Here is a 27,942-nt window from a genome sequence, read left to right as displayed (position 1 = left end):
TTCTGCTTGTGTTTGGAGACACTGTCTGGATGGCAGAAAAAGTTCAATGCAGTATAGTGTTAGGATGGTGGCACGGTTACTGCTGAGGGCTCTTGGCCAGATCTATGCTGGGAATTAAGATCAGAGAACCAGCAGGGTGTTTGAAGCGTTTGACCAGAAGAGAGGCTGCAGTAGAGCTGTGGATTGCCGAGGATGAAACAGGAGAACATGGTTGTTGAGAAAGAATAGCACAATGAAAAAATGACCTGAGACCTTGTACCTGAAGGGAAGAGTATACTGAAATGCAAGAGATTCCTTAGGACATCTTTTAGTGCTGCTGCCTTGTTGTCAAAATTAACTGGAAGCAAAGACTGTGATTTTAATAGCACTGTCCTAGAAAAATCAACAGCCCATGCTCCTCCCCTCCAATTCTCCTCTTATGACTAATGGCAATGTTCCTCAGGTGGATCTGTCACACCCAGACCACACCGGTTCAGTTCAGCTGGGCGTTACCAGCTGCCCCTTAGTGAACCCACCACAGAGTACCAAGGCCAAGGCAGGTCACAGAAGAAGAGAGCAAAGGGGTCCAGCCCTTGCCGCAGCAGAGACTCCCAGGGATGTGACAAGCCTGCCTGCTGTCCCTTGTCCCCTCCACTAGTCAGAAGCAGCTGTGTCCAGGCATGAGTGAGGGTCCAACGGTATGCTCTTTCAACCCTTACACCTATAACAAAGGGCCTGTGGCAGTTATGGTGGATTGCGAATGTGGGATCTGCCCATGGGATTAGTAAAGCACACTTCTGGATGTGTCCACGTGGGTCATAGAGTCGGGAGCTTGGAGTCAAGATATAAGGCCTCATAAGGTCAAAAACAGGGCTTGTGGAAGGTGAATGGCTCATAGAGGCACTGTACTCAGTGGAATCATCTACTGGTGAGTTCACCCACCCCTGGCCAGAGGGTGGGGTCCCTTGGGGGTCCATCTCCCTCCCTGGCTCCTTTCTTCATTCTCTGCTTCCTGACCACCACGACATGAGTAGCTGACCTCCACTACAGACCCTGACATCATTTCACTCCTGTGTTGGAGTTGGCCAAGCCTGGACTGTAGCTGTGAGCTAATGACAGACATTCCTCATTTAATGACCTACCCATTTAGTGACTGTTCACACTATGGATCATCTTTTTTTCTTTTTTGGTACAGTTCTCTGCATTTTGTTAACAACCCTCAATATCATTTTCTGCAATACATCTTGTTTGCACAGTATTGTAATTTTTGCTGATTGTACTGTACCAACAATACTATAGTTTTATTTCTATTTTGAATTATAGTACAGCATGTCAGAGTTATGCAAATAAAAGCAAACTCATCAATTTGGAGTTTCCTTTGATCATCTCTTTGTTCTGAATATTGCAATGTACATACTATATACAGTTTCTTAGCGGCCAGTTCATGTAACAACCTAGTTGCAGAAACCTAACTGGGTTGCCAAATGAGGAGTGTCTGTAAACCTCTCCTCCTTTAAGTTGCTGGTGTCAGGCACTGTGTCTCAGTGATGACAAAGTCACTAAGACACCCACAAGGTCCTTCCACTATGGGGCTTCTGCCTTGGAGCCTACAACTGTGGATTGAATTCCCTGAAACCATGAGCCAAATTAAATCTCTTGTTTCAGTTGTAGGTGTCAGGAATTATGTCTGGGCCACAGGAATGCTCATTAATCCAGGCCTCATGTGTCCTCTGACTTTTTAAATTTAAACATGAAGAGCTCCTCTACAGTTTTCTTTTTAGTTTAATATTTTAAATTGTCACTTTTCTTTTTTAAAATTTTATGTTTGTGATACACAATGGATACGTTTGTTTTGAGGAATCTCTCTCTCTCTCTCTCTCTCTCTCTCTGTATACACACACACACACACACACACACACACATACACTTATAAAAGTTCCAGTGCCAACAATAATTGTAAGGATAGGCTGTACCCTTGTGTTATTTATAAGCCACTTTTTCCTGTCTTGGGTGCCCACTAAGGTCCTGGAAATGCCCAGCAAAAGCCTAGGCCCTGTAGTCTGTACGGCTGTAAAGTCAGCACTGACACCAAAGTCAATGACCTCACTAACAAACACACACATACACTTATAAAAGTTCCAGTGCCAACAATAATTGTAAGGATAGGCTGTACCCTTGTGTTATTTATAAGCCACTTTTTCCTGTCTTGGGTGCCCACTAAGGTCCTGGAAATGCCCAGCAAAAGCCTAGGCCCTGTAGTCTGTACGGCTGTAAAGTCAGCACTGACACCAAAGTCAATGACCTCACTAACACAAAAACGTGTAGGCTCCGATGCTCCATCTCTGAAATCCGTCACAGGCCAGTGTGTCAGAAGCAGGGCTACTCTCCCATTTTACTGAATGGAGACAGGAATGTATTAAAAAGTCACTGTAAACAACCAAGATGCACACACAAGTTTTATTAATCCTGAACTCACTCAAGTTTTAAAAAGTACATCTGGGGATATCCGATGCAAGGTAAGTAAATTAGACGAAACTGGCTTAAAGTTTACCAAGATTTGAAACTTTTACCAAACTTCTGGATTCACATAGCAGCTACTCCAGACCTGGAGTTCATTCAGCAACCCTTCTACATGTAAGGAAGGTCATGAACAAGAGGACAGGAAAGATTATGTGCTGGATAGGAAGGCCACTGTAGTTGCTCCATGCCATAGCAATGATGGCAGAAAACCATCATCTTTCTCAAACTTGGAGACCTTGAAGCTCCCTTTGGGGAGACGCTGAGATGCCAGAATGGGGGATGACTGAACAGGGGAAGGCATCACAGGCACACATGGCACGGAGGCTCTGCAACTCACCTGTCCATGGGACTCAACCCCAATGTGAGGTCATATTCGCCCCCAGACTCCCATCTCTAGGACAGAAGAGAATCACAGGAATTCTGCATCCATGGGCACTGTCTCAGGTGCTGAATTTCTGAGTATTTTATCTTCAAAATAGATGATCAAAATTCTAATTCTTTTTCCCAAAGCTTGGGAAAGTTATTTAACTTCCTCTTTTACATATATAAAAAAGACTTGAAATAAAACTTGACTTATAGAGTCACCACAAGAATGAAAGGAGATAATACATGGAAATACATAAAGGGTGCTGGCACAGACAAAGGACTGAACAGAAGTCAAGTCTTCCTGCATCTCTCCTGGTGCTACTGCTGCTGCTATTACCGGACACAATGAGCAAGGGAGGATTCTGCAGTATTGTTTCAAATAACTGCAGGAATACATCGTGAGAGAATCGGACTAACAGCAATGCAACAAGGATTTGCAGGAGCCAGTGCTAGAGCACTGCTAGCCACATTCCTCCTGGGACCGTACCATGGACAACCCCAGCCCAAGATGCAAAAATCTCTGCTACAAGACACAAGCCCACAGTCTCTGTAAAAAGTCCATTCATTTTCAAAATGTACAGGCATGTCATCATACTCCGGCCAAAATATTATCTATGATAAATTAGAATTTAATAAGGAAGCCCTTTAAAACAAATCTGTGTAATGCTTAAGAGTCTGTAAGATATAAAGAAATATTCCATAAAAATAAGTGGGAGTGTGTGGAGCCGCTTGTGCAACTGAGGCTGATCCACTGAAGATCCCTACGCCTTCCTTAGATGAGCAAAGCAAGTGTGTCCCCAAGCAAGGGCCAGATTCTCATCTGAAATGACTGCAATAACATACAGTGCCTCCTAGTGTGATCTGTTTTAATGGAACTCACAGAAACAAATGTCCTTCATTTTATATGATTACAAATATACATGCTCTCATTTACTTTTAATCTTGATGAATTGTGAAAATGGATCAAGGGCACTAAAATCTTCATGTGGTCAGGTAGTAGTCAAACAGGACTTTAAGATAGCAGCTTCCTCTAAATATATCTAGAAATGTGGGATTGGGATATTATCATTCAGAGAAGAGAAAATACCAACATGTTTGTCATTAGGGATAAAAGCAGACACAAAAACATACAAAACAGAAGCAACAGGTCCTTCCTGTCAACCAGCACATCATCATCTCCTCTTTCCAGGGATGGTGCTGCCAACAGGTCAGGATCCTGGGCTCTCCTGATTCTGTTGGTCTCTGGAGGGTGCAGGCCTTTCAACAACCCAGGAACCTGACTCCATAAAGTTGGCATGCACGATCCAACGCTGGAGACTGTTCCATGATGACCTTATGACTGTGTTTTATAAGCATCTCACATCAGTCCTATAACTGTCTGGGTCTCCTCCTGGTTATCTGGATGCTACCCAAAGGAGATTACTGACATGTGGCTGTACATGCTGATGACAGATTTCACTGGAAAAAATAACAAACTAATCTCTGGAAACCTACAGCAGTCTGTAATGCATCAGTCCAAGCCTGCTTTCCTGACAGCAGACCTAGGGCTGGCTGCCTTCTGATGCCTCCACCTGGATGACACACAGCTCCCTCAACTTCAGCGTGACCCAGTGGGAATCACCAGATCTTCCCTCAAATATGACCCTGTCTAATATTCTCCACTACAAAAATTGGAAGCTATAGAAAGTACTGATTTGGCCCATTTTACAGTCAGTGATTTTATGTGATTTGTCTGGGGTACTGCCTTGAAACTGAGTGTTTTTTTTTTTTTTTTTTTAAAGAGCTACTCCTTATGGTCAAGAGTTACTTCTCCCAGTTAGCTTAAATTTCCAGTGATCAAAAATGCAGGGGTCTATTCCTCCTCCCATAACTCTTCAGTCATAGAGTGCTTTCAACTTCTGCAATCCTCCAACCAGGGCCTATCACAATGAGCAGTACGAGGTGGCACCTCTGCTGACCAACTTGGAGGTCTAGAGGTGCTCCATGGCCTGCAGTAGCAGCTATCATCTCTGTACATTAGCATCATCCATCCATCCTTACCGAAAAAAGACTCGACACCCAGAAATTCCACATCAATGGTCCATGTAGGCTTGTGATATCCATGTGATTATGGTGTGTAGTCAGAGTTAAGTAACTCTTATTTAATAGTGTTACGATTTAGATATAAAATGTCCGCAAAAGTCTCATGAGTGCAGAGGAGGTTTGATCAGGGTGGTGCTATCCACATCAGTGGAAGAGTTCACAGCTGAAAATGCTGTTGGGAGGCAGGGCTCAGTGGAAGGAGGTGGGTTCCTGAAGGCCTAGTTTGGGGCATATATCTTACTCTGGCCCGTTCCCCGACTGCTTTCTGGGTGTCATGGCTGATGCAGCTTTCCTCTGCCGTGTCCTTCCTGTGTTGGAGCCAGCGAACGATATACTGAAACCATACTAAAGCTAAAATGAATATTTTTTTTCTTTAATTTGTGTTGTCAAGAGTCTTATCTCAGCAGTGAAGAGCTGAGATACAAGCAGTTTGATATTTATCCTGAGAGAATTCATGATTTCTGCAAGGTACTCAAGAGCCACATAGTCCCAAGAATTTGCACTTCTGAAGATCTCAAATTTGTAGATCCTGTCACTTTCCACATTTCACGTTCCTGCCTGAGTTCTTGCTTTTCCAAATGCCTAGCCCAAAAGACCATTGTTCAACAAAAGTTATGCTTTTACATATAATACCAATGCCTTGCCTAACCTCTACCCTCCCCTCATTCCACACTTGAACCAAAGCATCCAAACATTGCTAGGAAAAATCCTGAGGCTCTGATGATTCTTTTAAAAATACATATCAAATGTCTCAAATAGGCACTAAATGGTTGTCAAACTGTCTTACTGCCTTAGAAATTTCACTTTCCCATCTGCACTTTTGTATTCCTTTCATTTCTTCCTCATCCTCTTTGCTTTTGGCCTTGCGTGTGAATTTTCTGCCTGCTGCATACAATGCTCTATGGTGAGCCTCCTTTTTTTTCTCATCACAACCTCCTCAGCTTCTGCAGCTTCTTCTTTTGCCCTTCTCTCACATTAGCCTTCTGAATGCTACCCTCATCACCTGGTACAAAGTTTACTTAGGGATACCATCTCTCCAATTAGCCCCAGCTTCCACTGCGTCATCAATATCCCCGTTTTTACCTCATTATACTTTCAAATTGGTCATCCTAAAAATAGGCTTCATCTCTGTTTCCAGCTACCACTCTTTTTTCTGTTCTCCTTTCTCTCAAAAATCTTTGATGGTTCCCTCCCTGCTTCCCTTCCTCTCCCTCCCTCCCTCTCCCCTTCTCTCTCCCTCTGGCTCTCCCCCATCACATGTTTATTTACCTTTCTTTCATTTTATAAAGATGTTTCGTATTGGGGGTAGAATTTTAGATTTGCATGTATTTGCACTGAACACATCTCAGTCATTATTCCATGGCTTTCCAGTTTTCAGAGCTGCAGGGAAAGGATGTTTTAATCACTTTCCCATCACTGGAACCCAATACTTCACACTATCAACTTAAAAGAGGACAGGTTTATCGTGGTTCATGATTTCATCTGTGCTCAGCCAGCTTCAAGGAAGAAACAGCATGGGAGAGAGGCAGAGCAGAGAGGAAAAGCTGCTTCTATCATGGCAGGCAGGAAACAGAGAGAGAAGGGGGGAGTCAAGAACAAAAATATTCCATTCCAGGTCATACCTCCAGGAATTCACCTCCAACCAGACCCTACTGCCTAAAAAATTAGCTATAGTGCTCCCATGATCAATTCACCCTCCAGTCAAACAAGACATCTGAAGGACATTTTGGATCAAAACCATAACATTCCTTCCCCCCACCCAAAGACTCATATCCACCTCATTATGGAAAATGCATTAATCCAGTTCTAAGAGCTGCTTAAGTCTTAATATTTCCAGCACTGCTGTAAAGTCCAAGTTCAAAGTCTCCTGTGAGACTCAAGGCAAATTCTTAGCAGCGAGTAACTGTTAAGATTAAAAAGAAAGTCAAAAATACTTCCCACATACAAGGAAACAGGATATACATTTCCTTTTCACGAGGCAGATATAAGTTGATAGAAATAATGAGACCAAAGGAAGACTAAAACCAAGCAGGGCAAACATTAAATTCTGTAGTTTTGTAGCCAGGTGTGGTGGCACACGCCTGTAATCCCAGCACTTGGGAGGCTGAGGCAGGAGTATCACTGTGAGCTTGAGACCAGCCTGGGCTACATAGTGAGTTCCAGATTAGTTTCAACTACATAGTGAGACCCTGTCTCAACCCCCTCCCCACAAATAAACAAACAAACAAACAAATAATGTAGTTTTATATCCAGCATATAGGGCATATTGTGGCAAGATGTGCGCTCCCAAAGACTTGAGCAGCCCTACCCCTGTGGCACTGCTAGTTGCAGTCCTCAAGACTTCTCTCTTGGGGTAGTTTGGCTCACTGCCTGCAGCTTTCCTCAGCAGATATCCACGTTTCTAGTATTTCCAACTTCCTGTTGTCTCCAGTGAGCTTTTGGCTTCACTATCACAGCTTCGCACACTGACCTGTCAGGGGCACGCTATTTGACCTTCCAGGACTTCCTCTGAAATCTGGGTAGAAGCATCCCTGACCACACAACTCCTGCATTTGTCAAGCCCGAAAAACCAGCACTACAGGGGTGATTCCAAGGTCTGCTACCAGCTCAACACTAGCCAGTCCCTCCTGAATCGTGCTGTGATCCATTAGTGTGTTTCTCCACTGAGGTCTCTGGGGTTGTCAGTAGTCATAGTTTGTCTGCAGGTTTGAACTGCCCTTCCCATGCAGTTAGTCCGGGCTCAGGGAGAAGGTGGCACCTACGATTTCCTTCTTTTGTGTTGGAGACTCTCTTTGCTCTGCCCCTGTGCTTCAGTTCTTGCTTCAGATCCTTCCTGGGTCCCAGGAACCTTCTCTCCTTTTCCTCACATCGCTTTATTTCAGTGCCTGAACACCAAACCCTGGAGAGCCACTCTCTCTGTTGCTCACCACTCTACTAACGTCCCAGAAGGCCTCCCAATTGGATCGTGGATGTAGTGGCCCTTCAATGGTGCTGGCTGCTGGCTGGCTGAACTTGGTATGTTAATTACTTTTCTCTCATTACTGAGACAAAAACACCAAATTCCAAAAGTTAAAGGAGGAAAGGTTTATTTGGCTTACAGTTTGTAGAAGTTTTGGTCCATAATCGGCTGGCTCCAAGGCAGGGTGGCAGAGGGGTAACAATTCATGGCCGGGGAAGACAGCAAAAGAAGAGAGACCTGAACAGCATCTTTCTGCCACCTTTATCATCTTATCCAGACCACCAGGATTAAGATGGTGCCAAAGCAATCATTCACATGTAGTGGTTCAGTAATCACACATCCTTAATTCCAGCACCACATACTCTAGAGTCAGCCACCCCTAAAAAAGAAAGCCCCACCTCCTATGCCTGAAGCTTTAAGGGGTCATCTAAACACAAACCATGACACTAGGTGAAACATTTGCCTCTACAGCCCCGGGACTCTTTTTTTCAAATGAAAGTTTTATAATTTTGCACGCTTGAACCTGTAAAGAATAAGATCTTGCTGATTCTGAAGATGCCTTCAAGGCATATTTCCTCTTGTCCTGGTACAAAGTGCTTGGCTTATTATTCTTTTTTAATGACCATGTTTTTAGCAACCATGCTCTCCATGGCCTCACCTTTGCAGGCACTTAATTTCTGATGAAACTGCAAACGTTTTGAATCTACTTTTTGTTTCTACTTTTCACTGTAGATCTAACTAAAACTAGCCAGCAGTACTCATGGCACAGACTGGACAATGCACTGCTTTGAAGTTTCCTTTACCAGATCAATCACTCCACGGCACTTAATTGTCTCCCACGAAGACTCCGGACATGGGCAAATGGAGACAAATTTTTTGCTAGGGTGTAACATACATGGATTCTAGTCTAACTACCAATGGAGTCCTTGTTCCTAACTGAAACCTACTGAGTCTGGCCTCTACTGTCTGCATTTCTATCAGCATCCTGGTCTTCTATACTCCAACACAAATCTCTCATTAAGCTCAGCTTAGAGCATTCTAGGGCTTCTGTAGACAGCATCTCCAAAGCTTTCCAAATTCCTTGCACAAACCAGTTACAAAGGCTTCTAAACCACATGGTCAGACATATCACAGCAATGATTCTCTGGTATCAGAATCTGTCTTAGTCACTTTCAAACACATGGAGCTTAAAGGATGAGAGGTTTATTTTGGCTCCTATTTTTAGTCCATGCTTGGCTAGGTCCAAGGCAAAAACAGAATGGCAGAGGGGCATGGCAAAGCAAGAGCTGCTCAACTTATGGTAGCCTAGAAACAGAGAGAGAAGAATAGAGCTTGAAACAGGAAAACACCCTCACAGGTCACAAACACTTTGGATCAGGGCCTCACCTCCAACTAAGTCCCAATTCATTTAGCTATTGAACTAATCAATGGATGAATCCACTGATAACTATTGCATCTTTGTGATCTGGCCACCTTCCAAACACAGGAGATTTGGGGATACATTTCAGATCTAAATCACAACAAAGGACATCCCATGTTCTTTGACCAGAAGACTTAATGTTGCTAAAATTGTAACTCCTTAAATTGATGTACAGTTTCAAAGCAAACTCTTTCAAAATCCCAGATGGGATGTATTTTGTTTCATTGTTGTTGTTGTTGCTGTTGTTGTTTAACAAATGACAAGCTGATCCTAAAATTCACATGGATATTCAGGAGCCTGAAAACCAAAAAAATCTTGGAAAACACTAACAATAATTAAGAGTGTCTTATTTGCATTTGTGGCCAGTTATTTTTTATAAGTTTGCCTATATAATTTTGTAGGGAAAGAAAAGGGTTTTTTTAAAAGTGTTCCTGGGAAATTGAATGCCCACACATAGAAAAAAGACTAAAACCATATCTTTATTGCATACTGTGCCCCGAAAGTAACATAAAATGGATACAAGCTTTCTAAAGGTAAGTCCCAATATTAATTTTTAAAAATTATGGGAAGAAAACATAATAGTAAATATTTGTGATTATGGTTTGGGCAATAGTTTGTTAGATACAATACCAAAAGTCCAAGAAACAAAAACCAGATAAACTGACATCATCAAATTTATAATTGTTTGTGATCCAAAGGAGACCATCAACAATGTGAAAAGACAATCTGAAGGATGGAAGAAAATAGTTGCAAATCATATATCCAATAAAGGATTTGCATCCAGAATATAAAAATAATTCTTGCAACTCAACAGTAAAAATAATAAAAATACACAAAGGATTCAAATAGAAATTTCTTCAAAGAATATATAAAATGTAATATATAATGTATATGATCAATTACCACATGAAAAGGTGCTCAAAATCATTATGGAAATGCAAATAAAACCACAATGAGATACTCCTTCACACCCACTAATGGAGTTATAAGGAATAAGACAGACAAATAGAAGTGTTGGCAAAGTTGTAGAGAAATCGGAACCATACACATTGTTAGTGGGAATGTAAAATGATATAGATACTTTGTAAACAGTTTGGCAGCTTCTGAAAAGTTAAAAGAGTTCCTACACAACCTACCAATTCTACTCTTAGGAATATATCCAAGAGAAACCAAACATATTTATAAACAAATTTTATTGCAGAATTATTCATATTTTCTAAAAAGCAGCAATGACTGGATGTCCATCGACTAATGTGTAGGTACATACAGCATAGTATATTCACACAGTTGAGTATTACTTAGCAATAAAATAAGTGAAGTACTGATACCTGCTATAGCTTGAATAAACTTTACTTTTATTTTTTGGTCCCGGGGATTGACCTCAGGCCCTTGTGCTTGCAAGGGAGGCAGCGAAGCCACTGAGCTAAATCTCTGACAGCACGGATAAACTTTGAAAACATCTTCTAAGTGAAAGAGGCCAGTCACAGAATATATTGTATGGTTCTCTTTGTACAGAATGCCCAGAACAGGTACATCTATAAAGAGAAAAAATAGATTTATGGCTGCCTAAAACTAGGCAGAGGGAGGAATTATTGCTTACAAGTATGAGCTTGCTTTCAGGGGGTGATGAGCTATTCTAACTTCAGTTGTATGGGTGGTTGCACTGATCTGTGCGTACCCTAGAAACCAATGAATTTCACATAATAAGTTGCTGCATTTTATTGTGTATATAAATTTTTATTTATTTTATGAAAAATTAAAACAAAATTTCATAACAAAGTAAGAGAATAACAATGGCTAATGCATTGTATCTAATTATTTTCAAAGTATTTGCTCAGTGTACTAGACACAGACAAAAAGGATTCTTACGAAGAAGAAACAGATAACAACACAAAACTTCCTTTTTAACAAACTAAGATAAACTAGTAATATAACTGAAACAAATTAGCATATATATTAAAATATTTTTAACAATGGAATAGTTAATTTGGGCAAGCATTTGAACTTCTCCCTTCAGGTATATAACATATCTCAACACAATTGTTTTTTCAAAAGTAACAGTAAAAACTCAATGAAGAGGCTGCAATTCTCACTGGCAAGAGCAGGGCAGCAGTTCCAGGTGCATCCCCTGAACTCTCTCTGACATGAGAAGCTATAGTCTCAAGGGTTTTTTGCACATCTCCAATGCTTCTTTTTCTCTTTCTACCCCACCGCTACCCGAGTTCTAACACAGATAAAATCATAGGAATGGCAGGGCAGAATGGGGAAATTAAGCCAGATACAGTTGCTCTCTCTCCCTCCTTTGTTTCCTTGTGCTGGGCCTGTGCATGGCAGGCAAGCACTCTACACTGAGCCACACCCCAGCCCAGATCTAGCTTTCTGGAGACAGGGCATTAAAAGGAGCCCAGAGAGCCTGGAAGTGTCAGGAAGACTGTGAGGAAGAGAAGTTCAAGAGAACAGCCCCACAACATGATGTATAAACTTCTAGCTCACTTCTGAGCAGTGCATGGATAGATCTAATTTAAACAGAACACTAAAAGCATTAATAGAACAGTAGGACTAACCACCATTGAGGTCTCAGAAGCGCCACCAAATGGTGCAGGGGCTTGAAAAATCCAAAGACCATGATAAAGGCTACAAAAACTGATTGACCACTGGGACCATGTCCCAAGATGGGCCGGAGCTTGTAGCCCGACTGAACTATGCTGAGTGACTAATAAAGCAGACAAACAGAAAAAGACTCAACATTAGCCTCAAAATGAAGATCTAGATTTTCATTCTATAATAAGGTAGTCCTGTACACTCAAGGTTGTGTTTTCCAGCTTCAGCTGCCCACAGTAAACCAGGCAGCAAAATTAGCACAGATTTCTTTTAACTTTGTCACAGTTTCACAGATAAGAGATCTATTCTCACCACAGAACTTAGCAACCTCAGAAAATGGTGTCTTTTTTTATTTTAAAGAATTTTCACCCTTTCACTGGAAGGAAGCAAGCACTTCATGTCTTCTCTCTGGCAGGTCTGAACTGCCAGCATCTCTACTCTTGTTCTTTGAGGACATTATTAACTGAAATAAAGCAATTGTACTTTGATACAACACTGTGGTCTGACCACTGAGATGGCTCCTGTGAGAGAGGGAGAAAAGGAGGGACAGAAAGTATTCAGTAGCAATAACTTCTACTATGGTCTAATGCTTATACTTATTCTGCTTTATTATTAGCTATTAGTGCTAATTTCTTACTGTGCCTACTTACAAGGTAAAACTTTATCATAGGGATATATATATATATGGATATATACATACAAATATATATATATATATACATACAAAAATATATATATGAAATATAGTATATATTTGGTTTGGTATTATCTTCAAATTCAGGCATCCCTGGGAATCTTGTCATGTATCTCCCATGAATAAGAGGAAGCTACTGTATTCAAAATGTCCAGAGAGCCAATCCAAATTACAAATATCCAGGAAAATATCACATTTCAAGGAAAAAGATGAGCAACATATATCACCCTGTGAGATGACAAGAATTCTGGCACAGCCAGACAAAAGCAGGTGTTATAACCGTGGCTCAAGAAGTAAGGACAAACACATGAAAAGGTAGAATTCTCAGCAAGGAAACAAAAAAATCAAATTGAAGTTTTGGAGATAAAAATATAACAAATAAAAAAGAGTGAGTAGATTAAATGTCAGAATGGCAATGGCAGAGTAGGAGGAAGTGATCTGGAAGAGAGATCAATAGAAATAATCAGATTTGAACATCAGAGAGAAAAAAAAACGGGTTAGAAAACATTGACAGAAACTCAGGGATTTGAGGAGAATTTGGAAGGTGAACATTTGTGTCATCAAAGTCCCAAGATAGGAGTGAAAATCTGGTGCAGAAATAGTGGCTGAAATCTTCACAAATTTAGTGAGACCAACTTAAAGATTCACAAAATTTAGAGAACTTGCTCCCCTAAACTAGTTCTAGCCAAATCATAATCAAACAGCTAAAAACTGAGACAAGGAAAAAATCTTGAAAGCAGCTAGGAAAAATCACTGCATTACCAAAAGAGGAATAATCTGAGAGAATGGCTGCAAATTTCTCATCAGAAACCAGAAGCACAATACTTTTAAAGGAGTGAAAGGGAAAAACTGTTAACCAGAATTCCATATGCAGTGCAAATAACTTTCAAGAATGGAGATGAAATAGAGACATTCTCAAATGAAGGAAAAATTAAGAAAATTAGTCACTGGGACTGCTCTAAAAGAAATGCTGAAGGGAGTTTCTCACGCAGGAAGGGAATGGCATGGGAGGGAAACTTGAAATTTCAGGAATGACAACAGAAATGTTACACTCACGGTCATATAAGAGATTCTTCTTGCAAATTCTAATGATTTTCTATGATGGAAAGTAAAAATAACACTGCTTGATGAGCCTGTCTGTCAGTAGTATCTCCACCCCCTTATCCATGGTTGCACTTTCTGTAGTCTCAGTTACTTGAAATCAACTGTGGTACAAAAAATATTAAATGGAAAATTCCAGAAGTAAACAATCCATAGGACTTGGCTTGCCTGTCATACTCATTAGCCAGGTCCAACTGTGATGTGAACCATCCCTGTGTCTAGCACAACCTCTCTGCACACGTTCTGCCAATCAGTTACTGAGCTGTCTTGGTCATCAGGCCAGTTTCTGCAGTAAAGCTGTGAATGTGTTCAGTAACCTTTATGTCATAGCCAAATACATCACAAAGATTATGTCATCCACCTCACTTCCTCTCATCATGTTGGCACTGTATCAACTCACACACCCAAAGTACAAGTGAGTATAGTACAATAGGGTATTCTAAGAGAGGGTGATATATTCCCATTTATCATAGCACAGTATAGCTGTTTTATTTCATTATTAGTTATTACTGTTCATCCATTGCTTTCCTAATCTACACACTGAACTTTATTATTGGGATGTATGGATAGGTAGACATATAGCACATACAGGGTCAGTACACAGTTTCAGGCACCTGCAGGGTGGAACACATCTTCCATAAACGGGAGCGGGCTCCCATGATTATTACACAAGACACTTCTGGCACAAAGAAGAAAAAGAGAAGAGATGTGTACGGTGCTAAATTTTCTACATTAAGTGATAAAATATTAATTTTTATGTGCTGTGAAAATAAAAGTATAAATATTATAATTTCAAGTAATTATTAAAATGTATACTGAGAAAAATAGAAAATTAAAATGAAATACTTAAAATATTCAAGTATTTAAAAGGAATATGGAAAAGGGGAAGTAGGGATAAAAAAGGAACAAACAATAAACAAATGATAAAATAAAATTTTCCATGCAAATTCAAACATATCAATAATTGTACTAAGCGAAATGGTTGAAATATACCAATTAAAACTCATAGATTGTTGAAAAAGATTACAAAATAAGACCCAGTCACATGCTTTCTTCATGAAATCTCCTTTTAGTTTAATAAAATAGAAAGGTCAAAAGTGAATAATGGACAAAAAGGCATTAAAAAGCCATTAATGAAAGAAAGCTAGAGCCCTTGTATTAATATAAGATGTATTGAATAGACACAGTACACATTAGAGCAAAAGAAATGACCAGGGTTAAAAGACAACATAGAATGATGAGAGGTTCAATTCACCTAGAAGACTCAACAATTCCAAATGTGTGTGCACTTCACAAGAGCTTCCAAATACATTAAGCAAAAATCACTTGAAATACAGTGTGACAGTTACTTATAAAATTAAACACGTAGTTACACACAACCCTATAATCTCATTCCTAGCTACTTATCTAGAAAAATGAAACTTTAGTTTTTAATAAAAACCTATATATAAATGTTCAGTCATTTTGTGATAATCAAAACTTGTGACTTATAAATGTGCATTAAAGGTTGAATGAATAAACAAATTGCTGTATATCTATACAATGGCAACAAAAGGGAATTATGTTAGTTTTCTGTTACTATAACAAACACTCAAGATAGACTTATAAAGAATAAGTTTTAGTTTTTTGGGTTTTTTTTGGGGGGGGTTGAGACAGGGTCTCACTATGTAGTTGAGACTGACCTGTAACTCACTATGTAGCCTAGGCTGGTCTCAAATTCAAAGCAATCCTCCTGCCTCAGCCTGCCAAGTGCTGGGATTACAGGCATGAGCCACCACACCCAGCTAAGAATAAGTTTTAGCTTATAATTTTGGGGGTGTTTAGTCAATGATCAATTGGCCTCATGCTCTGGACCTATGGTGAGGCCCCACACCATCACAGAAGCATAACGGCAGAGAAAAATTACTTGCATCATAGCCAGGAAGTAAAAGAAGAGAAGAGGAAGGAACTAAAGTCCAATATTCCCTTTACAGTAACATCTCCAATAACCCAAAGACCTCCCGTGAGGCTGCACCTCTGACGAGTAGATTGTACAGCATTAGATGACAGCACACAGCAGCGAGCACACAGAAATCCCTGCCATCATGGAGTGTCTATTCCAACAGGTGAGAAAAGACAAACAGCAAATAATGGCATAAAAAAGTGAACACTTGGTTATAACTGTTATGGCTTAGCAGACAGACACTGCTAAAGTCCCTTGCTTGCTTTGCTACCTTCTGCCCACCATGAACTGTTTCTCTTCTGTGATGTCTGTCTGTCATCCACTCTACCTTGGAGTTAGTGGTCTATGGACTGAAACCCCAACAAACTGTGAGCTAAATAAACCTTTCTTCCTTTAACTTTAGGTGTTAAGTATTTAGTCTAAGCAATGGGAGAAAAATAACTAAGACAGAGTCCTTAGGTGCAATGAATAAAATGGAGTACCTTGTACCTGGGTAGAAGAAGGTATGGAGAGCAGGATGTGAAACAGAAGAGCCTTGTGGAGATAACATTTGTGTGAGAGCTTTAAGAAGGTGATGTGTCGGCTGCACAGACACCAGAGAGGAAAATACACTTTGAAAACTAATTTTTAAAGCAGTAAATATGATTTTTTGAAATTTATTTTTAAAGCAATAGATGTGTGCTCCACAAAAGGAGGATACATTCCTAACTCTGAATAAATGAGCTTGTAGCTCAGGGAGACACAACTTGCTCATGAATGCTTGAACGAATACTAGAGATGGATAAGCATCAGGGTCACAAAGATCACAATGTCAGTTCATCTCTTGGAAGGGCAAAACCTGAATGGGCTGAGCATAGAGTTGAATAAGGATAAAACAGGACTTATGCTTTCCCCTTGACTAATCTACTTAGTTATTTGGGTTCTGCCTCAAGAGGGTCAAGTGCTGGAGTTCTAGGGGCAGATCATTCAGTCTGTAAGCTATGTGCACAGAGGCTTAAGGCAGGTGCCTACGGCAGGATGGTGGCTGAAGACTTCAGAGCAAAAGACTCTACACTAAGGCGGCATCAGAGAACAGAGGGCCAGGCAGCACAGGGAAATGAAGCAGTTCGAATTGTGGGAGAAGAGAAATGTATGAACCCCTTTCCAGTCTCTAGGGTGTGTCCTCAGGAGGAGGGGGAAAATATCTGAGCAGAGCACTGCATAACTAGAGAAACCCCATACAAGGACCTGATGTGAAGAAAAAAATGGTTCTTAAACATAAATTTTCTAGTGGCTACACATGGAACAGTGGGAGTGAGGGTTTCTCAGACTTGGAAAGAGGCCTGGGTGAGAGACAGATCTGCTTGAGTCAGCACTATGGAAATGACAAAGTGAGCAGAGATGAAGGGCAAGAGCTAAAGAATATTTACAGCTTCTGAGGGGAGACGGGGAGAGAGAGAGACTGACAGGGGATGGGGCAGACAGATCGATGCACTATGGTCCAAGTACCACATCCAAAGAACTTGGTCACTTGAACCCTGTCTGCAAGGCTGCACTGCAGGAGCTCCAGGGCTCCTCAGGGAACACTTTATAGTGGTGACGCTCACAGATAAAACAACAGAGAGTGACCGCTGAGGGCATCCTTTAACAAGAATATGTTCAAGGAGGAGCTGGAAAGGTGACTAGCAGAGAAAGAAAAGAACAGCCTCCTGGTAAGGAGAAATATGTGACAGGGTGGAGATAGGTGTCATCAACTGGACTCTTCAAAGAGACGAAAAGGACTGTGTCACGGGCCATCTTCGACTGCTATAACAAAATACCTGAGCCTTGATAACTTATAGAGAAAGGAGTTTTATTTAGGCTCACAGTCCTGGAGGCTAGGAATTTGCAGAACACAATATAAGTGAAGCACATGTACTGCTTTAATTCGTGGTGGAAAGCAAAAGCAAGCAGGTGCACTCAGGAGAGAAGGAACAGGAGTACTGCTTGTCTTATAACAACCAGATTTCTCTGCAAGTAATCCAATCCCAAGAGAGCAAGAACTCTTTCCCTCAAGAATCCACTTCCATAAAGAGCAGCATTATTTCCTCTTACCAATGTAATCACATCTGAAATACCCCACTTCTCACCACAATTCAGTTAAATGTCAACTGTTCTGGTGGGGACGGACAAACCCCATCTAAGCACTGTAGATCAAGAATACCAAATATTAAGATCTGGGTCCCCAAAGGCCTCATGTGTTCAAATGTGGGGCTCTGGCAAGGAGAATGGATCATGAAGGGCCATGCTTAGCAGTGGATTGACGCTCTGATGAGTTGGTGTCCAGTTGGAAGAGGCAGGTCACTGGGGCCATGACCCAGAAGGCTGTATCTCCCTCCCCAGCTCTTCCCTCTCCCTCTGTTTCCTGTCCTCCATGATGTGAGCAGTTTCCTCCACAGCAGGTCCTCCCATCATGTGGCTTCTGCATTTGAGCCCACCAATCACGAGCTCAGACTCCTGAAACTATGAGCCAAAATAAACCTCTTCCTTTTTAAATTTCGGGTGTCAGGTATTTTGGGCTAGCGACAAAGAAATGGACCAGGACATCGTATTTGCCATACATCCTTCAAATTATATTTTGGAAAGTAAGACGGGAAAAATATTTCACCTACCTAATGGGCACATATTCTAGTGCAGAATATCCACAAACCACATACAATACACACAGTGGCAAGGAGAAAGGGTCTGCTCATTGAGAGGCAGCACTAGATGTCTGGTTTACCCAACCTGATGCCACAGGTCCTCGTCTTTAGGTCCAAGAATTTGTGAGGCTCGGTGGGATGCCTGACGAAGGGCAATGGGGAAAGATCAAACCAGTTCTTTGAAAAAATAAACTAGATGTATCCACATACACAAATGTGAGGCTGTTTCTCTCTGCTATTCACCTTTCCATGCCCACCCTCAGAATCAAGAACAATATTTTGCCAGTTTTACAACTTAAACATGACCACTGAAAAGCAGATAATACGAACAAGTATTTTTGGAGTAAAAATGCAGTGCCTCTTCACTGCAAAAGAAAATCTACAAAGACAGGGATACTTGGGAAAAACAAGTACATCTTGAAATAAATAAACTCTACCTAGAGGAAAAAAAAAGTTATTTTAGGAATTTTTAACATAGCTACACATTTTATTTCCAAAGAAGGGTTGGGGTCATTTCTAAAAAGACCACCTTCGCTTTCCTGCTGTAGTTCTCTTCCAGATTCACTGTCAAGGTATGAGATCCTATTTTCTAACTCGGGCGAGGTATAAGCTCTGGGTCTCTGAACTTCACTTCCTTTGTGATACAACTGCCTCAAACAAAACTATGATCTAAAACTCTGAAAAGAAACTTTCCTCAGAAACAGTCCCACTAGTACTAGTATAATTTGAAAACCATACCTAACCATTTAGAAGTTGCACTCAAAGGCCACTGGGCAATATACGCATTTCCCCATGTTTCTTGGAAGCTGTGTGAGGTTCCACTTTCTGTAAGGCAAAGCTCTTTTTATATTAGTACTGTCCTACTGGTGTAATAAAGTAGGTCATTGCTTTAGGTCATTGCTTGACAGCTGTTATGGTCTGGGTCTAGATGCCCTCCCAGAGCCTCATGTGGTCACAGGCTTGATCTAGAGTGTGTGAAGCTGGAATCGATTCAGATGCAATCAATGCTAAACTCAAGGGCACTGGGATTAAGGGTGTGAGTGCTGCCCACCCTAAGTAGTCTGAATAAGATTTTTTAAAAAGCAGGGAGATGCTGTTAAATTCCTCTTGTTACCTTTGCTGCCTTGAGGCGCCACACTGTTCCTGCTGGGCCAGGCCTGTTTGTCATCACTGCCTTGGAGTCTGCAGGTTGTAGACTGAAACTTCCACAAACTGTAAGCCAAATAAAGCCTTCTCCTTTAACTTTGAGGTTCCGGTATTTCGTCTCATCAATGAGAGAAAAGTAACTAACACAACAGTGATCACTGCTGCATATTTATATAAATAGCTTTGCAGTAGTCTCACCTTACCCAGTTTTACTTCCTATGGCTTCAGTTATAGTCAAATGTGGTCTGAAAATATTAAATGGAAAGTTCCAGAAATAAGCAATTCACAATTTTTAAATCGTGCACTATTGTGAGTAGCATAATGAAATCTCACTCTGTCCCGTGCTGGACATGAATGTCCCTTTGCCTAGCATTCCCTTTTGGTATTATAAGCTACTCAGTAATATTTGCTGCTGGGAGAATGTAGAAGGGACATCCCTTACTCCCCAGAGGCCTGGATTTTAATGTCATGCAAGAATCATAAAGCAAAGGCTCTAGGAGGTTGGAAATATTTCCACAATCATTCTAAACTGGTTTTGCTTTTCACTATATTGACGTTAATAGTGGAAAAGCAATGGTACTTAAAAGTGCTGGTGCTGTCACAGAAATCAAGACAGTAGCACGAAAGAACAATTATAGTCTTGTATTCTTTACTGTCAAATACTCAGTTACAAAAATTGAAACACAGATAGAAAGTAGTTGAATTTAAACAAGTGCTTGATGAAGCAGTGAAAAGTGTAAATTGTATTACTCAAAAATGGAGCATGTTCATTTCTGATATTGTAAGTATAGGCTAAGAATCTCTAACCTGAAAAATCTAACTTTTTGAGCACCAACAAAATGCCCCAAGTGGAAAAGTTTATACCTATCTGAAATAGACTGCAGTAAAAAATTCAGGCACCCTAAAGGACACTGTAGAAAACCACCTTTGGGCTGTGCCTATGGTAATACCTGGAGCATAAACGAATTTCATGTTTGGACCTGGTTCCCATCCCGGGGTGCCTTATTCATATATGCAAATACTCCAGAATACAAAATAAAAACCTACAATCCGATTGACTTCTGGTCTCAGGCATTCTGGATAAGGCATGCTGAACCTGTACTGTACCTCTGCTGCCTGCCAAACTGCTATGGAAGTCTTGAGACAGAGCATCCCATGACTGCCCTACATCCTAAGCTCGCAGGGAGCATCATTTCCACCTGAAAGAATAACCCATTAACAAGCTATGCATTCAGCTATAGGTAGCTGGCAATCATTATTTTGCAAATAAATGGACTGAGTATATCCCTTTAGGAAACAAAACAACAAAACAAAACAACTTTTGATGGCATTTTAATGCCCATGATAAAATTTGGTCTTTCCAATAAGAATGTCTGTATTCACTACTTAATTCCAAGTGATCCCAAGACTGACTTTTCTGATATGATTGTTGGTGATATTAAAGATGTGATATGTGATAATACATAACTACAGTGAACCAATACAGAACTCAGAGAACCAATGTTTCCCCAGCGACCAGTGCCCCATCTTACAGACTGTGTACAAGGAAGCCCAAGTCAGGTCATAGGGTTGTAATACAAGGGAGCAGGAAACGTTCAGATGTTTCAGATCGCATAAGCAATTACATTTTAGGAAACTACCTTTTGTCCAATTTAGGCACAGTTCATTCTCTTTTAAGACATCTGAAACCTTCTTTACTTTTCTAATTACATATCTGTGTGAGGCCAGGCCTGACTCTCATTCTTCCACTGAACAATACATCCCGAGTAGTTAGTAGAAGGATGAACCAGACATGAGAATCGAATTGCTTACTGCTAAGCCAGATATCAAAGAGATTTTTAAAAATTTAATGCCATGCTTTTCCTAAAGCTCTCTGATTCTGAAATTTTTTTCATAAAAAGTTTGTTTGCATATAATAGGTTTGTAATTATCATTTTAAATTAATTCATCAGCAGATATTTTAAATGTTGTTTAAATTTCCTTTACCATAAATAGGAACGGAGCTAAGCTAAATAAAGCAAAGCTCCTTGAAGAACGTCAAAAATAATTTTTAAGAATGTAAAGAGGTCCTCAAATCAAAATATTTGAGATACAGTATCCTAATGGATCTGCTTCAGAGAAAGAAATTAAATCCCCAAAGAAGGATGGGATTCCAAATGCAATGGGCTTTGTTGTAGCATTCTCTGACTGCTTAAAGTGTTACACAATTGAAACTACTTACTAAAGAAAGAAAGAATGAACGAATGAATGGGGGCCAGGGATTTAGCTCAGTGGTTGGGCTGCCTACCCTGCAAGCGCAAGGTCCCAAGTTCGATCCCCGGTACCAAAAACAGAGAAAGAATGAATGGAAGGTGGGGAATGACAGTGGTGACTGTGGTGGGTTCTCCTGTGCTCCTGAAGAAGGGCAGCATAAGCAGGTGAAGCAGGGTTGGTGTGTGGGGGGTTACCCGGGTCTCACTCCAAAGGAAGGTCGGCTCCATGCACCGGTGCCCATCTTGGGGGCCTGGGCACAGCAGCTAAGCCCTGCAAGTTTAAATGTTTTTCTCAGCTGGTCCTTTCAGAATTGCCATTAAGATTTTGATATATTATAAAAAAAAACTCTGTGAATTCTAAACTGTAGATATTTTCATTGGAAATGTCTCTCATTTTCTGCTTCAATATTGCTTCCTTTACAAGTTTATAGTACCTTTTGTTTTTTCCTTCTACAATGAAAGACAAACAGAACAAAAAGGTGTCCTTTTAGACCCATAACCTGGGACATCCCATGCACCTTCCCCTCCATGACTTGCCCATCCTTCTACGGGAAGGATGACGAGGATCATCCGAACCACCTTGCAGGCCAACAGGAGAGATGGCAATGCCTCCAGGAGCCAGTGCCCTGCACAGTCCTCTCTCCCGCTTGGGGCACCCTCCCCAAACTCCATGTGCCTGCTGTACTCCAGCAACGTTCCTCGGGTCTGTTTAGGACACACTGTAAGCCTGTCCTATTTAAGTCGGTTGCCAGTCATGCAACTTTGGATAAATGGCATAATCATAGTGTGCTTCAGTTTTCTTGTCCACAAAATACAGAGAATTTCAGCTTCTAAATAAGGTTGGTTTTAGAACTAAGTGATCCATGGAAAACATACATAATAGGGCTGGGAGTATAAGCACCAAACTAACACCAGCTAGTATTACTCCTTATATATTGTTATCGATCAGAGTGAGTTCTCTCTCCACAAACAGTGGCTGCTGCCAAATCTCCCTAGACACTTAAAGTAAAGATGATTGAGGCCTGGGCAGGGGATCTTGTGACTGGATTCTCTTCTTGTAAGCAAGCTTGAGTGAGTGGCAGGGATGTGTGTGTGAGCCTGAGTGTGACCAGGCAGGCTGTGGGCAGCAGGCGCTGTGGGCAGCAGGCGCTGTGGGCAGCAGGCGCTGTGGGCAGCACCTGTGTGACGGGTGCATGCCTCTCACCATCTCACCCCAGTCACATGGGGTGGCCGCAGAGAAGTGTCCTGAAGAGGAACTCAGGCAGGGAAGGAGTCCTAGAATGTAAGTCCCAAGCGGGAGGATGCAGCGGGTCCTCTTGGGATGGAAAGGTCGAGGTGGGTCTGTCCGGGAGTTTTGATGGGCGGCTTTGTGGCTCAGCTTTGCCGCATCCCCCACGCTCTACCTGGGACCCTGTGGTCGTATCAGAGACAGACTCGAGCCCCTCCACTGTGTGTGTGAGGCCTGCTGGTCTCCAAAGAACTCGAAGGAAGAAAGAAAAAAAAAAAAAAAAAACACTTTTTCCATCTAAAATTCAATCTTTAGCTCTAGGTATGTTTTTTCATTTTCCAGTGAGGACACCCACAATGGCTTGTCTTGCTAGTTGAAAACCGTGACACAGAGATCAACTCCAGAGGTGGCCGTGGACGGGGCTGTCTGGAAGTCATACAAAGCTGTACTGATGGGTAACTGTCAACATGATCTCAATGCAGGACACTGCCTTTCTAAACAAGTGGCATCACATTATCGGAGCAAGGAAAGTGCTCTTGTGGTTGTGAGAGGAGAAGCAACGACAGTGATGTTGTTCAATAGTTCAGCAAGTGTGGCCAACTGGTCACTGTGAAATTGAGTTCTTAGAAGAAAAGACAGGAACTTTCTCTAAAAGAAATGATAATGTTTCCAAATTTGATGACAAGAGCTAGTCAGCTATGGAAAAGTGTCCACTTATAAAAACAACATACACATCTATGCATCAGAAAATTCAAAATGGTGGAGAATCCAAAGACTATGGAGTATGAAAGCCCTTTAGTCTTGGTGGCAGCTGTGGAATGCATGAGAGAGTTCAGGCTGGAGAGAGGACCTATGAACATTACTAAGGTATGAAGATCTTCAATGAACATCAACAATTTGCCCCACACAGCTGAGGAACACTGAATGTGACCAATGTGGGAATTTCTCTAGATTTAATTCAAGTCTGGAAGTATGTCATAGAATTAAAACTGGTAAGAAATGTTTTAAATAAAAAACATGCAAGGAGGCTTACAGAAATGGTAGAAAATGTCATACACAGAAAATTCATAGCAGTGGAACCTCCTTCCAGTGAGTAGAATATGGGAATATCATAGTAGAAACGAGGGAGTTCACACAAGTGTGAAACACTAGAAATATAGCTAATATGGAGATACTCCTCTTATGGTTTAAATGTGTCCTCAAAAAGTATGCTCTGGAAACTTAACCCTTCCCCACCTCATGCAACCATACTGGAAGGGGCTTGATAAGAATTAATTAGGTCACAGGAGTAGTGAATTAATGCTACTGTCATCCAAGTGGGTTCGTCATTAATGTGGCAGGGGTGGATCTGTTACATAACAGGGGGAGTGTGGCTCTTTGTCCTCTCTGATCTCTTTCATCCTTCCACCTTCTGCTAGAGTAGGTCACAACAAGAAGGTCCTTGCTGAATTCTGGCTCACTGATAGTGGACCTTGCAGTCTTCAGATTATGAGCCAATAAATTTTTTTCGATTATAAATTACCCAGTCTCAGGTACTCTGTTACAGGAACACAAAATGGACTGAAACACTGTCCAAACCAATATCAAAGAATTTGTACTTTATGTGACACATGAAAAGCCTACTGTTATAGAATTGGCATATAATTGGTTACTCTACAGAACACTCTCATAATTCTAAGTTCATTCTATAAGCCAGCTCTAGAGTAGCACAAGAATTAAGTTTTAAATAAACTGGTGATTGAATGGCTTCTCTTGAACTTGCCAGGTAAATTAACGTATTTCTGCTTTGTAAATCAATCAATCTATCTATCTATCTATCTATCTATCTATCTATCTATCTATATCTATATCTTTGTCTTCCTTGTGAGAAGGCATTAAACCAGCCTTCTAGATATGGAAAGATATGTGTAAGTCTTGCCTAATACACCTAATGATGGGGCAGAGATTCTGGGCTACAAACACATGAGTTAGAATACGCAAACAGAAAAACAGATGCTGCAAGGGCCAGGGTAGATCTGTACTTCACACCTGGGCCAGAACCAAGGCCTACAATGCTAAGAGGCATCTACACAGCATCACATGGGTGATTCCCATTTCTTTTCTTGTCTTCCACCTAAATGGCTTTGATTAGCAAAGATGACAACCTAGTTTCTATGTTACAGATTAAGCCCTTCAAGGAAAAAAAAAAAAAAAAAAAAAGACTCTCTTGAAGATCTATTTTCAGGTTCCCAGCAAAGAATGAATTACTCTTTAGGTACCTGTTCTCAGAGTCAGAAAATGAGCCATCCTCAGTAACAAGTGCAGTGCACCGCCCCAGCTTGAGAAAGCGACTTGCCAGTCAACTATGGAAGTAGCCAGGGGTGGGCTGGGGGCAGGACAAGGATCTACAAAAGTGTGAATGGAGGAGGGAAAGTGCGCTCCTAGGACAGTGGTGCTGAGAAACTGATGCCAGAATCATCCTCTGTGTAAGCAAATGCTGTAGTTTTTAATAAGAGCTTACTCACAGAACCTTAGTCGCACCATCTCTTATAGGAAGAGCTGTTTGTTTGAATGTCCACTTCACACATGTATAGGCTGAAGCCTAAGGATGTGCGGTATTTTTCTAAGGCCAGGAAATTCCTAAATACCAGGATCCAACTCCAGATTCCATTCTCTCTTTATTTGGCTATTTACATATAGAGATGACAATAATCCTACACCCAGTTAAATCTCTGGCATCACTAATGTCTTTAAAAAGTTGGAAATAAAGTATACATTTCTGATATCCTCAGAGGGATATGTCCTGTTGCACACTAGGCTGTGTGTGCACAGAATATCTGCCAGCACGCAGTGTGAGCCACACAGAACACCTCCTCCAAGTCACACCTTCCTCGGGCATGACAGAAAGCAGGAGAAGCACCGGATCAAAGTTACATCACCCCGTGTGAATCAAGAGGAGTACTTCTATTTTTTCCTCAGCTGTGGTATTCTCCTAGAGACAGTCATTTTTAAATATCTGAAAGCAATCCCCACCAAAATGTTCATATTGTAAATGTTTCAAGTACTAAATGCTAATTTTAGAAATAAAAGAACAAAGTCAGATCATTTTGACACTGATTCTCTGCCACGAGAAGGGCAAGACATTTGTCTCCTTTAGAGACTCTTTCCTGAACCGCATGTCCCGCCCACTGAGAGACTTTCACCGCGACTCCGACACAGTGCTCCGATGTGTGGCCGTGGGGAGTCTGGGTTGCTCCTTGTGTTTGCTCCCAAGCCATTCAGCTGCCCACCAGCTTCAGGGCTGTGCTCAGGCTCCCCCTTTCTCTCCTTCTCCTCTGCCCTGTGCCTCTCTCTTCTGCAGCAACAACTCTGCTCCCTTTCTCCTGCAGTCTCCCTCTTGTCCTTGGTGGTTATGTTCCAAGAGTCCCTGGACGCTATCTGAAACTGCAGGTAGAACCAACCCCTCCCCTCTCTCCACATACCGTACACATACACATGCACAGTAAAATTCAGGGACAGTAAGAGGTTAACAATAACAAGCAATAAAATAGAACAATGCATGTAATGAAAACTCTGTGACTGTGGTCTCTCTCTTCTTCAAAACATGGACTTTCTGTTTTTTCTTTTTCTCAAATTTTTCTTTTCCATTGTCCTGCCCCTCCCACTGCCCCTTCCATTCCCCTGTGGACCTTTTCTTCCTATGTCACATTACTCCACATTTTGGCCCTCACACTCAGTTTCTCACACCAGAGAAACTATTCAGCGTTTACATGTGTGTTCTATTTATTTCACTTAATAAATAAGGAGGGATGGAGAGGTTGAAGGGAGGGCGGAGAAATGGAGAAAAACATAAGAACCAAGATATCTCATTGATTCCCAGTGATGAATATCATCATATTGTACACCTAAAATGTACCAATAAACTCACTGAATTAAAAAAATTACGGGCTTTTCCTCTCAATATTTTGGACTGCAGCCAACTAGGATAGTGGAAAGCAAAACTGCAGATAAGGGAACACTGCTGAAAAAAATCTCGAGCCTCTGATTTTCTTCAGCTTCCCAGCTGCGTTCATCACTGCGCTCAGCACAACTGTCCCCAGGGCAGAGCAGCACAGGGAAGTGACTGAGGACAGCCAGCTGGGTGAGGGGACGGAAAATACCCACCCTCTGTCTTCTCACGCCTGTCAACTATGTCAGCAACGAGAGGTGAACGGTCACGTTCCCGGGAAAGCCAGAGGTAGAAATGCGGAAAGCAGGGCTGCACTTTAACCCACAATCACACCCCGGGCCAGCTTCCTTTACCCTCACCTGTACACAATCAGAGCTTCAGCGTATCCTGAAGGCGGCTCAAAGGCCAGCACCCATGAAGTCCGAAGATGCTCAACAGCTGGCAGAGAGGAGGCGGAGGCAATGTGAAATTCACACAGCTACACTCCCCCAGACTCCAGGATTTTCCCTCATGGAGGAATCCACACGCTGCCCACCACGAGGGGCTGTCACCATCGCTGGAAACGTGTGACTTTCCCCGGGTATACAGACATTAGCAACCAGAGACCTAAGGCATCACGGCTCTCACGTGTGGTGGGCGTCGCAGTCCCTGCAGGACCCACCTCAGATTCTGATTGGGCGGGGCTCTCACAACACCCCAGGTAAAGAGAATGTCTGGGGTCACACCTGGAGACCCTCAGCCCCCAGGGGCCCAACAGCCTTCACTTTATGGAAAAGATGACCGAGGCCCTTAGACAGGAGGCAGGGCTGGAGCTCAGCTCTCTTGTTTCAAAGACTGAGAGGTTAACTACAAAAGGAGAAAGGATAAAAAGAATAACAGAGAGATAGAAGGGAGGGAGGAAGGGAGGGAAAATTAAACAGAAGAACTCAACAACATAAATCAAAGCAAAAAGCAGCTCCCTGAAGTCTGAAGGTACTGGGGAGGCATAAACGTGACCAGGGATGGAATTTCTTGGCCTGTGACCACAGCACTGGCAACTGCTGGCGAGCGGCCCTCCATCCAAC

General features: G+C 41.7%; 1 protein-coding gene and 1 long non-coding RNA gene across 2 annotated transcripts in view; one reads left to right on the top strand and one right to left on the bottom strand.

Annotated features, from left to right (window-relative positions):
* Otud7a (OTU deubiquitinase 7A) overlaps positions 1 to 27,942 on the bottom strand; it is a 232,499-nt gene that overhangs the window by 157,611 nt on the left and 46,946 nt on the right. The window lies entirely within an intron of this gene.
* Positions 14,112 to 23,970, top strand: LOC109118505. The gene is made up of 3 exons (XR_002025841.1): positions 14,112 to 14,137; positions 15,696 to 15,827; positions 23,293 to 23,970. It is a non-coding gene; the product is annotated as an uncharacterized LOC109118505 (long non-coding RNA).

Source organism: Fukomys damarensis, unplaced genomic scaffold (assembly GCF_012274545.1).
Source record: "Fukomys damarensis isolate Sample0158 unplaced genomic scaffold, DMR_v1.0_HiC HiC_scaffold_7, whole genome shotgun sequence".
NCBI classification, from domain to species: Eukaryota; Metazoa; Chordata; class Mammalia; order Rodentia; family Bathyergidae; genus Fukomys; species Fukomys damarensis.
The sequence above is the reverse complement of the archived record's forward strand: the minus strand, read 5'-3'. Positions and strand labels throughout refer to the sequence as shown.